At 40.9% G+C, this 10,938-nt stretch overlaps 2 pseudogenes; one reads left to right on the top strand and one right to left on the bottom strand.

The window, feature by feature from the left end:
* Positions 1-3,349: 3,349 nt before the first annotated feature.
* On the bottom strand, positions 3,350-4,088 carry LOC138168358 (COMM domain-containing protein 7 pseudogene; annotated as a pseudogene).
* A 2,780-nt stretch (positions 4,089-6,868) lies between these two features.
* LOC138168657 (alpha-enolase pseudogene) lies at positions 6,869-8,172 on the top strand (annotated as a pseudogene).
* Positions 8,173-10,938: the final 2,766 nt, after the last annotated feature.

Consider the following 10,938-nt stretch of genomic DNA (forward strand, 5'->3'; position numbering starts at 1 on the left):
CTGAGGCCAGATTTGAATTCAGGTCTTCCTGACTCCAGGCCCAGCCAGCATTCTACTCACTGTACCCCCACCTGCTCCAAATGCTTACAAATCATCCTTTCAATATTTTTTTTTAAGAATTTCACCAGGAGGGGTGGCTAGGTGGTGCAGTGAGTAAAGCACCAGCCCCAGAGTCAGGAGGACCTGAGTTTGGTTCCGGCCTCAGACACTTAACACTCACACACAAAAAAAACTATCCATGTAAACTTGGGCAAGTTACTTAACCCCAATTGCCCTCCAAAAGGCAAAAAAAAAAAACCTCATAATGTTTGGGGTGGCCAGGTGGCTCAGCGAGTAAGAGAACCGACCCCAGAGTTGGGATTACCTGGGGATCAAATCCGGGCTCAGATACTTAGCACCACACCCAGAAATAACTGGCTGTGTAACCTTGAACAAGTTACTTAACCCCAATTGCTTTAAAAAAAAAAAAGAATTTCACCAGGAGTAAAATTCCATACATTCATCTATATTTTCCTACTCCCCTTTGTCTCCTTGCTTGCCCTGATCAATTGTGCCATTTTGAAAGCTGTCCAGGGTTCCTCTTTTCAGAAGAGAAGCAGACCTAATCATTCCCTCAAATTCTTTTTGGATGCTTTGATGATTCACATCACAGGAATTTTTTTCTTTCATTAATTCATTCATTCTATGGATATTTGTGGAATTCTTACTTTTACACTTTAAAAGAGGCCACAGAGAGAAGGATTCAAGGAAATGATTCTTGAATAATGACACTTAAGGCACTATATTGTACAGGTTAGGAAAATATTTAGGGCAGGCTGGCCTTACCAACACCCCTCAGATCAATCCTTGTAATTGATCAAATATTCTACTTCCATAGAAGGCCCACCCTTTGTAGTAGTTCTGTGAAAATCCCCTGCTAGAATTAAAACTCCAAAGAGAATTCCCAGTATTATCTGTGACCCCAGGCTCTTCAAATCCTTCCAGTTTATTTTATGCAAATGAAGCACTTGCATGCCATCCTTTTACATTAATTCTTTTTTTAAAGAGTTTTATATGCACTGTTTCATTTGATCCCCACAACAATGGGGTTTTGTTATTATTCAGTTGTCTCCTACTCTCTGGGACCCCATTTGGGGTTTTCTTGGCAAAGATACTGAAGTGGTTTGCCATTTTTTTCTCAAGTTGAGGAAATTGAGGCAATCAGGGTTAAGTGACCTGGCCAAGATCAGTTAGTAAGTGTCTGAAGCCAGATCTGAACTCAAAAGATAAGTCTTCCTGAATTTAGGCCTGGCCCTCTATCCACTGCACTACCTAGCTGCCCCCCAAAATAGGTACTACTAGCATTAGTATTCCCATTTTACAGATGAGAAATTTGAGTCTCAGAAAAGCCAAGTGTCTTATCCAGGGTCACACAGCTATTAAGAGTCAGAAGTGAGATTCAAACACTTGACTGCCTATTCTTTACACCTTGCTACCTTTTCTTCTTCTCTAAAGAAAAGTCCTTGTTCACTCCAACTCACAGATACTTCTCTGTCCTCAGAAAAGCATTTGCTTCTGAATTCCACATTTGGCATTTATCATACACTATAAATTTTCAGTCTATCTCCCAACTAGTCTGAACTCTTTTATGACAAAGGTCATGTGTTATCTTTCTTTGTAACTTCCTCATCACTTACATTTTTTTTTTCTTTCTTTCTTTGGGCAATTGGATTTAAGTGACTTGCCCACAGTCACACAGCTAGCAAGTGTCTGGGGTTAGATTTGAACTCAGGTCCTCCTGACTTCAGGGTTGGCAGTCATCCACTGCACCACCTAATTACTCCTTCCTCATCACTTATCTCAATAAGCTTCACACAGTGGATCATACAAAAGGGACCTCAGTGTTTTAATCACCTTGTTATACAGAGGAGAAAATGGAGGGCAAGATGACTTGCCCAGCATCACCCAAACTGCCAGTGGCAGAACTGGGACTAGAAGCCCAGTCCCCTAATTCCCAGTTCAGTTTAATATGAATTCTCAAAATTAGCTCAGATTTTATGTAAGACATCTTCTCCATTATTGAAAAGAGAATAGCTGTTCAGGAAGGTAATAATCTACTTTAATCTCTAAATTTACAAACTTTCTCAAATCCATTCAGAAACTGGAAAATTGGAACACCCTGAATCACAGGGTGAAGTATGTGGTTATAGATATTTTCCATACCTATAGCTCTAGCAATATGTATATTAAAAACGTTCTTAGATCCTGCTGGACTCAGAGTCAGGAGGACATGTATTCAAATCTTGCCTCTGATGTCTCCTGTTTCAACTAAGGTTAGATAATTTCTCTGAGTCTTAGTTTCCTTATCTGTAAAATGGAAGTAATAATACCTATAATATTATTAGGAGGCAGCTGGTGGCACAGTGGATAGGGCACTGGGCATGGCTTCAGAAAAACCTGAGCTCACATCTAGCCTCAGATGCTTGTGCTGTGACCATTAAGTCACTTAAGGCAAGTCAGTCAATCTCTACTTGCCTCAGTTTCCTCAGCAGAACAGAGGTAATAATAAGGTTGGAACATTGTAGGTGCTATACAAATACTTATGTCATCCTTCCTTTCCTAAAGTACCTACCTCACCAATCTTTTGTGAGAATCAAATGATATAATGTATGTAAAGTGCTTTGAAAACTCTAAAATGTTATACAAATGCCAGTTAATTAATTAACCCCCATTACACTGTTCTGTTTGAATGTCCCACTGTGCCATCAAGCTCAATGGGGTCCAAAACCTCCTCTTGTTTTCTCTTTTTGTCAATGGTACCACCATACTCTGAATTCATCAATCAGTCAGTCCTCTTAATTACCCAAACGAACTGTCCATCATCCTTGAATCTTCTGTTTCCTTTATTACCTACTTTCAATCATTTAGTTTCATCACCTGTAGTTCTTCCTCTTTACTCACACTCTACTCAACCCTCCTCAGGACTTTCTTATCTTTCAATAACTCCCCCTACCCCATTCATGCTGTACAAGTTAATCTTCCTAAAATGACTCTGATTCATGGTATTCCACTGCTCAAAACCTTTCTCTGGCTTGCATTGTCTAGCAAACAAAACCCAACCATCCTGTCATTCAATGGCCTCTATAATCTGTCCCCAATTCACCTTCCCTCCTTTATCTAGGTTTACATTTTTGAGACAAGGCCTGTGTGATGAGTGGCTATTTCTTGAATCATGAGTTTATGTGGTAATTGTATTGGGCTCCATAGTATAAATTGTGACCCTTTCTGGGAACACCCCAGCCCTTGTGCTATTACAAAGTAGGCCACAAGGGTAAAACAAGTTGTGCTTCTGAATTTTCCTCCTTCACCTTCAGCAGAAATACTTCATGCTGCCTCAAATACTTTCCCTCTCATTCAGGAAGTCATAGAGCTGAGGCAGGGTTAACTCTATATACACGTTAGCAGACTGGCTTTCTTTTTTAACCACCAACTTCAATTGTAAAAAAACTATATATATATATATATATATATTCCCAACTTTGTGCAGTTCATTGCTCCCTGATGTCATTCCAAATTTTCTTCTGTATCTATAATCTGGTTGATCATCAATGTCTGTCCTATTCCCCATCATGCAAGTGTGGGAGATTTCTGCTTCCACTTCTCAGAAAAATAAGTGACTTTCTCTTCACTGAGCCCCAGAGTAATGAAATCTGCTCTGACCTGCTTGACAGTCATATTCTTCTTCAAGGCACCATTAGGCACTAGGAGAAGGCTTTTCACCATATTCCTTAAGGACCCAAGGCTGATCTGATTGGTGGCAGCAAAATCAGACAGTTTAGTCAGAAATGTTTCAAACTCCTTGGTTTGAACCAAGATACAGAAAATCACTTGGGTCAGTGTGGCAAGCAGCTCCCACTGAACTGGTTCAAGTATGGCAGATCATTCCCTGAAGGGGAGACATGCTCACACCCATCAGCACCCAACTCATAGTTTTTAAGAAAAAGATCTGTGGCATTTTTCCTCTTTGTAGGAATCTTCCTGGAGATCATGCCCTCAGGGTTCTGTCCTGAGCCCTCTTCTCCCTCTGTTACTTCACTTGGTGATCTCATCTGCTCCCATGGATTTACTTTTTGTCTTTATGCTAATGATTCTCAAAACTACCTTTCCTGCTTTAATCTCTCTGCTAACCTCCAATCTTACTTCTCCAATGTCTTTCAGACATATTGAACTGGATGTCCAGTAGACATATTAAATTAATATGTCTAAAATGAAACACATTCTCTTTCTACCTAAACCCTTTCCCACTCCTACCTTCCCTATAAGGGATTAACACCGTCTTCCAAGGTCCTCAGTTTCTCAACCTAGGTGTCATCCTGGATTTTTTACTATCTCTCACCCAGTGCCATATTCAAGCTGTTGCCAAGGCCTGTTGATTTCACCTCTGCAACATCTCTCAAATATACCCTGTTCTTTCCTCTGATACTACCACCATTCTAGTGCGAACCCTAATCACCTTGTGCCTGGACTATTGCAATAGCCTGCTGGGGCTGGGGGCGGGGGGTGGAGGGGGGGGGGCTCTGCTTGTCTCACACCTTTCCCCACTCCAATCTATCCTCTGTTTAGTCAATAAAGTGATTTTCCTAAAGCACAGGTCTGATTATGTCACTCACTTACTCTATTAACTGCAGTGGTGTCCTCTTGCTTCCAGGAGCAAATCAATGACTTTCATTATCTAGCTCCCTCCCACCTTTCCATCTTCTTGGACCATACTCTCTGAAAAGTATTCTTCCATCCAGTGACACTGACCTCCTAGCTGTTCCACAAACAAGACACTCCATCTCTCAGTTCTGGCATTTTCTCTGGCTGTCTCCCATCCCTGGAACACTCTCCCCTCTCCACTCTGACCGCTTACCACCCTAGCTTCCTTTAAGTCCCAAACTGAAATCCCACCTTCTACAAGAAGTCTTCTTCAACCCCTCCTAATTCTAATGCCTTTCCTCTGTTATTTCTTCTTATATAAATGTTTGTTATTTGTAAATAAAAAATACTAATCCTGATGCTTTGTAGATATGTTTATATGTTTCTCCCCCTTCCCCATTAAATGATAAGCTCCTTGAGGGCAGGGACTGTAATTTTATTTGATTTCTGCCTCTTTTTTTATCCCCAGTACTTAGTGCAGTATCTGGTATGTAGCAGGCACTCAATAAATGTTTGGTTGACATATAAAAGGAAACCATGGAGCTGACTTTAAGATAAGGACATCTACATCTACAAGACCCTAAATCTAATAGCTACAACAACAAAAAATTTCCTTTTAATTGATATTGCCCCCAGAAAGGGCTATTTCAGATCCATAGCTAAAACTAATTAATTATTTGCTATTCTTTTGTATTTTTACTAACATTAAGCCAAATTTATGTTGTGAAAAAGACTACCCAGACAGTATATGTCATAATTACTGTTTAGCAATTCCACACTGGCAAAAATTTATTAAAACTTCATGACTCATTAATAGCAAGTGATCATAATTGTTTAATAGAAAAGGAAACAGTTAATGATGGAAGCCCTGATTAACGTGTTTGACCTCAAGACACGAAGTCAAGTGAAATTAATATTGCCAAGTGTTGAACATAAGGTTATTTAAAGTGTACATGGTTTCAATCATCATAAAAAAGCAAATAAACTGGTTTGGAATTTGACTAGAGCTAAAAGCCTTTTAACTCTTGCCTAGGAATTAGCAAGTACTTTAATGAATTCCTCCACGATTGACAATTAAATGACAAGATTTGGAAAGATACAGAAATGACTCATTTCCATCAAATCCCAGAGCAATATAATTAAGAGTTTACTGTGTAAATATGCAACGGTACCCTTGGTTTAGAAGCCAATCTCACAGAAATGCTTGGTATGGCAGAAACACTGAGTGTCCTAGGAATTACTATAGCATCTTGGTAGAAAATGTTTTGAAGAGTTAATCCTCTCTTATCAAAGTAAGTCAGCAGCCAAGACCATGAAACAACAGGAATACTCAAATAGCTTAATTGCATGCAGCATCTCTAGATTGGACAGAATCTTTTTTCCAAGTGTCAGCCATAAATTTAGTGGTAGAGGTTTCCATGTGACCAGGGCAATCTCATGCCATCAGGGAAGATAATAGATTTAAGCCCAACCTATCCCCAAGGATCTGTGTCATTCTTTATTTAAAAAGTCAATGCTGTCAGCTTTTGGATAATGACTTGAATCTTCTGAAGCCATCTTGTGAGATGAAGTCTCATCTGATAGAAGAGTTCTATAAAGGCCTGGGTGGTAGGAAAGGTAGAGAGTAGGAGAATCAGAATAAAATTACAGAATCACAGAGTCTCAGAACAGGAATGGTTGCTCAGAAGGCATCTGATAGAACCCTTCCTTGAACAAGAACCCTCCATGCCAAAGGTTTCAATCACATGAACCACAAGCCACATGCAACCCACAACACTCTTGAGTGTGGTCCAAACCAGATTAAAATGCAATTGGGAAATATTTAATAAAAGAAAACAGATAATATTAATATGTGGTTTTCTAAATCAATATGTGTCCTGAAAGGATTCCTGCATATGGTTTTATGGTTTAGTGGCCCCCATTTCTATTCAAGTTTGGCACCACTGGTACAACATACTGAACACATGGCCAGTCAGTCTTTGCCTGAAGATACCCATAGAGTGAGAATCTACTATCTTTCTAAGGTGGCCCTTTCTCTTTTATGATACCTTCAGTTATTAAGAAAATACTCAGTCAATCAATATTCATTGAACCGGACTGGAGGAGAAGGAGGGGTTCCCCAGGGTATAGGTAGGTCCCTCAGCCTCTGTTTTCTGAGTCCAGCAGAGGAACCCCCAACCAGAAATTCAACATGTCTATTTACAAGATCCAGGCAAAAGAGATCTTTGACTCTCATGGAAACTCCACTGTTATAGTTGATCTCTACACTGAAAAAGCTCAGTTCCAAGCTTCTGTGCCCCACAGTGCTTCTACAGGTATCCATGAAGCCTTGGAGCTCTGAGACAATGAGAAGACCTGCTACATGAGGAAAGGTGTCTCAAAAGTGGTTGATCACATCAATAAAACTATTTCCCTGGCCCTGATTAGCAAGAAACTGAATGTTGTGGAGCAGGAGAATATTGACAGATTAATGATAGAGATGGACAGCACTGAGAATAAATCTAAATTTGGTGCAAATGCCATATTGGGAGTGTCTCTGGCTGTTTGTAAGGCCGGAGCTGCTGAGAAAGGTGTCTCCCTGTACTGCCACATTGCTGACCTTGTGGGCAATGATGAAGTCATCCTGCCAGTTACAGCCTTCAACACTATCAAGGGTGGCTCCCATGCTGGTAACATGCTGCCCATGCAGGAGTTTGTGATCCTCCCTGTTGGAGCAGCAACCTTTAAGGAGGCCATGCACAGTGGAGCTGACGTCTACCACAAACTGAAGAGTGTGATTAAGCAGAAATATGGACAGGACGCCACCAATGTGGGGAATGAGGGCGGCTTTGCTCTGAACATCCTGGAGAATAAAGAAGCTCTGGACCTACTAAAGAATGCTATTAGTTAGGCTGGCTATGCTGATAAGGTTGTAATTGGCATGGATGTTGCTGCCTCAGAATGCTTCCAGTCTGGGAAATATGACTTGGACTTCAAGTCTCCTGATGATTCCAGCAGATGCATCTCCCCTTCTGAGCTTGGGGACCTCTACAAGAGCTTCATCAAGGACTATCCAGTGGTGTCTATTGAAGATCCTTTTGACCAGGATGACTGGAAAGCTTGGAAGAATTTCATTGCTACTGCAGGCATCCAGGTGGTAGGGGATGCCCTCACAGTTACCAATCCCAAGCTCATAGAAAAGGCCGTGAAGGAGAAAGCCTGCAACTGTCTCCTACTCAAAGTAAATCCAATTGGCTCTATGACTGAATCTCTCCAGGAGTTCAAGCTGGCCCAGTCCAGTGGGTGGGGAGTAAGGGTTTCCCAGCGTTCTGGGAGACTGAAGAAACCTCCATTGCAGATCTGGTGGTGGGTTTCTGCACTGGGCAGATCAAGACTGATGCGCCCTGCCGATCTGAGCATCTGGCCAAGTATAACCAGCTCCTCAGAGCTGAGGAAGAGCTGGGCAGCAAGGCTAAATTTGCTGGAAGGAACTTCAGAAACCCTCGGGTCAAGTAAGCTCTGTGGCCAGGAGGCCTAAAAGCTTGCAGGGGCCAGTCACCTCTGTAGAAGTTGGCTCCTGTTCTAAGAGTGGGCAGCACCAAGTACTAGACCAATTTTGTTTTGGGGGCAGGGGCCTCTTTTGCTTAATTTCCCTCTCTCCCCTCCACCTTTCTGTGATGTTCTCAATGCTTTGTTAGAACTGTCTTACACCAGAGACTTCCTGATCATCTGGCTCTCTGTCAGCTGACCCTTGTCATCCTGTGATTGGGATAGAATGATCTGTTCTCACTCCCAATCCTGGTGTTGATGTGTGAAGCCATATACTTGTGATGCAGCCCCAATAAGCCCACAGGCCAGATCCTTAGTGGCTCCTATGTTCAGAATAAAAGTATCCAGTAACCCTCCCAAAATAAATATTCATTGAACTGTTATTACTGTGCCTAAGGAATATGCCACCCATTACAGTCTTACATTGATGCCTTCTTGTGGCATGGAGGCAACCCTCAATCCTCAAAGATTTTGCCCTTGGAAGGGAAATTTTGTATGGTCCTCCCAAGCCTGAAAGGCCTTGAATATTTGTCTGGTAATGAGTTGTGTGTCTGTCACCTGAGGACCTGCCTAGTTAACATAGGGAAAGGTTGGAACTAAAAGGTTTGAAATCTGTTGATGATTTTTGTTACCTGTTGCTTTTACAAAGACATAGAAGAAGTGACTTCTTCCTAAAGGAGTTCATAAGATGGGGATGCAGGAAAATGAAGTCAATCAATTAATCAACAAGCATTCATTAAATGCCATGGTTGGACCAGGCATTGTACTAAGTGCTAAGGAAACAAAAACAGAAACAAAACAGTCCATGATCACAAGGAGTTAACTGGAGGACACAAAACACACATATATAGCTCTATACCTGTGAGAGCAGGTGAGTTTTCTAAGGGACATAGGGTTAAAAGAAAGGAGCAGAGGTCCAAGCAATGAAGCTTGCCAATTAGTAGTGCTGCATGTGAGATCAGCAGTAAGACATAGCCAGAGATAGGAGCACATAAAGGATATTTGCGTCTTGCTTTAAGATATCAACTGCAAAAATCTAAATTTCCAAAAGTGACTATTATTCACACTGCAAAGAAATTAGTTTTGTGAAAATTTGTGGTGCTGTTAAGAGTTGAGCTAGCCTTCGTGTATTTATAAAACATTTAAATAATAATAGTTAACACATAATATTTAAAGTTTTCAAAACATATTATTTCATTTGGTTCTCACAATAACCCTGTGAAATAGATGCTACTATTATCCCTATTTTGCAGATGAAGAAACCAAGGTTGAAAAAGATTATGATTTGCTCAAAGTCAATCAGAGAGTACCCGAGGCAGCATGTGAACTTAAGTCCTCCAGACTCCAAGTCCAATGCTCTGTCTACTGTGCCATCAATCACATTTAAAATCTGATGATTTACTAAAATTAGATATAAATAGATCTTTTTCAAGAATGTGTCTATTGCATAAAATGAAGTGCACCTTCACTTTGAAAAAAGATTTCTGACAAATTGATTTATAGTTTGATTTCAAATATTGTGATATAGAAAATAATAGATATCAAGGAGCAGATCTTTTTGTTGATAAGTAAGACTTTAACAGATAATTTCAGGATGTAGAGAAAAGAAGGAATGGGGGTGGCTAGATGGCACAGTGAATAGAATGCCTGTCTTGGTGTCAGCAGAACCTGAATTCAAATCCCACCTCAGACACTTAACACTTACTAGTCATGTGACCTTGGGCAAGTCATTTAACCCCAATTGCCCTGCCTTCTCCCCTCCAAAAAAAAAAAGAAAAGAAAGAAGGAAATTTGGGGGTACTCTCCTTAAGTAGTACATCTTAGCCCAGATGTAGCCATGAAAGTCTCTCCCTCTCTCTTCTCTCCCTCTTTCTCCCTTTCTTCTCATATCTCCCTCTTTCTCTCCCTTTCTTTTTTCCCTCTTCCATCCTCTTTTCCTCTCCCCCTTCTCCTCACACCCTCTCTCTCATCTTTCTCTCCCCTCTTCCATCTCTATCTCCCCATTCTCCCTTCTCTCTCCTACCTCTCTCCTTTCCCTCTCTTCCCCCCCTTCTCTTCTCTCTTTCTCTCTCTCTCCCTCCCTCCCTCCCTTGTCTTGGTCTCTGGATCTCTATCTCTTCCTCTCTTCCCTATCCTCTCACACTTTTTCTTTCCCTCTATTTCCTTCCCAATGTACTTAATTTCCCTCTTTGGTGGAGCTTACTCACTTAGTGAAAAGGTGTGATCTCATTTCTTTCTATCCACTGATCTGAGAAAGCAGGGGGGTCTTATGTTATGTTATACCTGCAGGCCTATTGGACTATAAGTATTTTCATTTGCCCATCTTTTAATTTCTGTAAGGAAAAACAGGCAGAACAGTAAACTCTTGCTGCCAAAAGTCATCACTAAGAACAGAAAATCTCATTGCTATATATATATATATATATATATATATATATATATAACCTCAGTAGAGTAGGTCACTTCAACCCCAGAAATATTTTTAAGTCATTCATTCACTTCATTCATTCATTCCATCATTCGCTCCTTCACTCTTCTGTGAAGTGGCACACTTGAGAGAAGGAGCTGTTTCATTTTTGGCTCGCCTTGATACACCCATTGCTTGGCATGGACACTTCATTAATGTCTGACAACTGAATTGGACAACTATGTGCAAAGCTGTGTGCTAGTCTCTGAGGGATACACAAAACTGCACAGGATGTCTGCCCTGGCTGCCCTCATAGAGCTTCTAGA

The sequence above is a fragment of the Petaurus breviceps genome, unplaced genomic scaffold (genome assembly GCF_028583685.1).
Source record: "Petaurus breviceps papuanus isolate PSGF00001 unplaced genomic scaffold, PetGlider_PUasm1.0 37, whole genome shotgun sequence".
Classification (NCBI taxonomy): domain Eukaryota; kingdom Metazoa; phylum Chordata; class Mammalia; order Diprotodontia; family Petauridae; genus Petaurus; species Petaurus breviceps.